Source organism: Cygnus olor, chromosome 1 (genome assembly GCF_009769625.2).
Source record: "Cygnus olor isolate bCygOlo1 chromosome 1, bCygOlo1.pri.v2, whole genome shotgun sequence".
Lineage (NCBI taxonomy): Eukaryota > Metazoa > Chordata > Aves > Anseriformes > Anatidae > Cygnus > Cygnus olor.
In genome coordinates this window covers 55009801-55014228 of record NC_049169.1, presented here as the reverse complement: position 1 = coordinate 55014228, position 4428 = coordinate 55009801, and positions in this window count along the sequence as shown.

Sequence of the window (4428 nt, the reverse complement as noted above, 5' to 3'; positions counted from 1 at the left end):
TTTGTTATTCACTGGCACACTCGCATGAAGCCACGCATATCTCACTAAGTTATATTTATAGCCGTTCCTCAGAGCTAGCGCGGATGAAACGAGGCAGTATTTTCGCAGGAAAAACCTTCCCGTTGTCGTGCCGGCACCGGGAGCCGCGTTCCCCAGCGCCGTCTCTTACCCGCATCCCGCCGGGGGCCGCCTGCTCAAGCCGTGGGGAGCCAGCATCAGAGGACGGGGAGAGCAGCCGGTGCCTCCATCTCACCACGAAACGCCTCAGCTCGCCTGGACGGAGGAACCCGGCAGGTTTCTCTTCAGCCCCCTCTCGCCTTCGGGCTGTTTTCTTTCCCGAGGAGCCCCTCGCTCGCCGTGCCCTGCTCCTCTCCTCCTGCCTCTGCCTCTCCTCAGCGTGCTTTGCCCTCGGGAGCGTCCATCCCACGAGCTCTGGTGCGCTCGCAGCTCGGCGACGAGTTCTGCTCTGCCCCCTCCTGCCCCTTCCCCTCCTGCCCTTCTTTTCTCCCCCTGCGCCTCCGCTGCTCCCCTGCTCTCTCCCCCAAAATTTCCGCGCCGCCTCTCCTGTTCCCCCGTCCTCCCCGCTCCGCGCTGCTCCCTTTCCCTGGCTCCCTCTCCCCCTCTCTGATTGCTATGCAGGCTGTAGCTAAGAAGTCAGTAACTCCGTGGTAGGATCCAACAGCTTTCCGCTACTTTAGCCCATCCTCGCGTGTGATCTCAGAGCCATGGATACGCGCTGCGGAGCTGCCATGGGGGAGACGAGAGCGCAACCATCGGCAGCGGGAAGGGGACGGCGGGGACGGCGGGTGCCCCCCGGGGAGGAAAGCCCCAAGTTCTGCCGCCAGGCCGCGGCGAGGGGCTGCTGTCCCCATGGACGGGGGGATTTCTCCACCCGAATCCCCCGTGCCGGGCTGGGACCTCGCTCTGAGCGGGGACCCGAGTCCCCAGTGGGTGCCGAGCATTCACCTTGGGGGATCTGCGCCAGGGAGCTCCCCGGGGGTCCCTGCTGCCTGCAGCACCTCAGGGGCTTTGGAGAGGTCACCTGCAGGGGACAAGCAGGAGGATGAGGGACAGGAGGGCAGCACACTGCCCTGCAGGGGCCAGGAGGCCTCAGCTCGCTCTCCAGCTCCAAATCCCTGCTGGAACAACACCTGGAGGGGACAGAAAAGACCAAAGCCCGCTGCTCCAGTGTCTCCTTTGGAGGCCATGACCCCCTCCCAAAATCACCCCCTGGCACGTGGGACACCGCCGGCACCCCCCTGCCGGCATCTGTGAGCGTGGTACCTGGAAAAGCAGCACCGGGAGGAGCAGAGGGTATTTTTAGCACCTCTCGGCGCCGATCCGCAGCTGCGAGCGGGGAGCGCAGCCAGCACCCTGCAGACAGCCAGCTCCGCTCCGCTGGGCCCGCCGCGCGGGGCTGGCTGCTCCCTCCGTCCCCAGCCTCCCCGTCCCCAAGGGGACCTATCCAAGGGGTTGTTCTCCATCACCACAGGGGCCACGGCTCTTCCCAGGGCTGCCCCACAGCCTCCTGCTGTCACCGTGGTGGCTGCACCCCAAAAGGCGAAGCCTCCTGGCACCTTACACACCCCTGCAGCCCTTTGGCTCACCCCGAAACCTCACCGTGGTCTTCCTAAATGAAGACGGGGAGAAACGCGCTGCCACGGTAGTTCTCTCCACCTGGGTGAATAGCTGCAACCAACACGCGGCGTGGCCAAGGCACGGCCAGCATGGCCGGGCCATGGGGATGGACGTGGGGATGTCACACCGAGGATGTCACCAGCCCCTGGCCGCCCTCGCAGCACCGGGGTGCTGTGCCCCGGCCACCCCAGGCCCACCGGCCCCGGCAGCGGGGTGGCTCACACTCGCCACCCCCGCCCGTCTCCACCGGCACCGTCTTTAATAAGAAGCGTGGAATATTTTAGCACCTATGGAAAAGCCACCACAGACGGTGGTGGCAGCCGTTGCCAGGGAGACGGTCCCAAAAATAGCCCCACTCCGCCAACCTTTCCCGGTGCTGCTGTGGGGATGGGGGAGGCAGGGGGCAGGGGGATGGAGGGGTGGAAGGTGGGGAGGAGGGAGGGATGGAGGGGTGGAGGGGTGGGTGGAAGGATGGACGAAAGGAGGGATGGAAGGGTGGATGGAGAGGTGGAGGGATGGAGAAGTGAAGAGATGAATGGAAGGATGAAGGTGTGTATGGAGAAGTGGAAGAAAGAGGTGGATGGGTGGGTGGATGGATGGATGGATGGATGGAGGAGAGGTGGATGGATGGATGGAGAATTGGATACATGAATGGATGGATGGATGGAGGAGAGATGGATGGATGGATGGATGGATGGATGGAAAAGAGATGGATGGATGGATGGATGGATGGGTGGGTGGATGGATGGAAAAGAGATGGATGGATGGATGGATGGATGGATGGGTGGATGGATGGAGAATTGGATAAATGGATGGATGGAGAAGAGGTGGAAGGAAGGAGGGAAGGAGGGAAGGAGGGAAGGAGGGAAGGAGGGAAGGAAGAAAGGAAGGAAGGAAGGAAGGAAGGAAGGAAGGAAGGAAGGAAGGAAGGAAGGAAGGATGGAAGGAAGGAAGGAGGGAAGGAAGGAGGGGAAACAGGAGCTCCAGGGAAGGTGAGCAGAGCCTGACCCCTCTCCTGCCTGTGGATGAAGCCAAGCACCAGAACCATGCCAGCAGCCCCTGGCTGGGCAGCCATGGTCCTGCCTTCCTGCCACACCACCTGAAGCCAACACAAAACCTTAAGCCCCCTCTGTCCCAGGCAGATCTGACTCCAAGTGATTAAGCAGCCAGCACAGCGCTGGACTCCTCAGCACCCACCAGGCTCCCCTACCATCCTCTCCACACTATCCCACCACTGTTCCCAGTGCCCCAGCACAGTGCTCCGGCAGCAGTGGCCCAGCACAGCCCGCAGAAGCCTTCCTGGTGGCAGAAAATAAACGGTTTAGCAAGAAGGGTGCCCAATGTGTCCCCTCTTCTCGGTGCCATCGCCTTGCAGGATGGGCAGGGTTGGGAGGAGACCTTCGACGGAGCTGCTGCCACCTGGCCCCTGTTTGAGCAAGCCTCTCAAACCGGCGCAGGCAGAGAGGGAAACCCAAAAATAGAACTAAAGGGAAAAAAATAATTAAAAAAAAATCCAACAACCCCAAATTCCCGTTTTTAATGCCAAATCCCAGCTCGCTTTCCTCCCTGTCACCCTGGCGACATTCCTTGCAGTCACCATGGAGACAGGAGGCATGGAGAGAGCATCACCGCGCGGGGTGGTGGCAGCGCCCGGCAGTATTTCGGGAGGCAGGGAGACACTGGGTGCGAGGTGCTTCGTGTGGCGGCAGGGAGGGAGGAGGGGAGGTTTATTTTTGCTTGCTCCCACTTGGTGTGCCAGATTTTCCTTCTCGAAGCGCCCGGCGGCCAGGCGCCCCTCGCCAAGCTGGTGGTGGCCTTCCCATGAAGTCCCCATGGTCACCTTGCCCGGCGGTTCCCGGTGCCACCGCTGGAGATCGGCTCTGGTTAGGTCTGGGGAAGGCACGAGGTGATGAGGATGACCCTCCAGCACCCGCAATACTTTTACCGATGACCCTCCACCGAGGAGGATCGGGTTCACCCCCTGAATGGGTCAACAAGCAAAGCACCAGAGGATGACGAGAGCTCTCAGACGTTGTTCTCCAAGGGCTGGGAGGGGGTCCTAAATCCTCCATCCCACTCTGCGCACCCTGCCTCGGTTCCCTCGCAGGTGGCATCCCTCGTTTCTCTGCGATCCGCGGCTGTTTTCCAGCCCAACCTGCAAACGCGGCTGGAGAAGCCCGGCACGGCAGGTGCTGCAGCGGCAGGGAGGGAAAACCCACAGCCAGCGCGATGGGCAGGGAGCAAATGTATGCAAATGCATGCAGAAAGGAAGCCGGGGATGCTAATAGACTTGTTAGTAAGCACCGGGAATAATATTTTTACGCTTTAATCATTAGGGACGCTACTCCGGGCGAGCCCAGAGGGATGTGCCCGTAAGGGAGGGAGACCTGAGCGAAGCGGCTGGGGGCGAAGGCTGGGCACGGGGGGCAGCGGCTGCAGCACCCTCCTGCCCCTCTCGACACCCCGAGACCCCCATAAGACCCTACTGAAAGAATAGGGCTTGTCTGGCCAAGTTTCTGGGTGCGTCCAGGCTCAGTGATGGTCCCTCCCCAGTCCCCTGCTGCTAACGGGTAAAGATGGCAGCACCGACGTGCCCCTTTCTCGCGACGCGTGTCTCGCTTTATTCCTGCTGCACCAACGGGACACGAGGTCACAGCAGCCCGATAAGTGGCGTTCCCTCTGCCTTTGCTCCTTTAAGGACGCTTCCACGTGTAACTTGAGACAAGTGGGGGAAAAGAGAGGAAGGGGAAAAAAAAAAAAAAAAAAAGGAAAAGGGAAAAATAGCGCAGT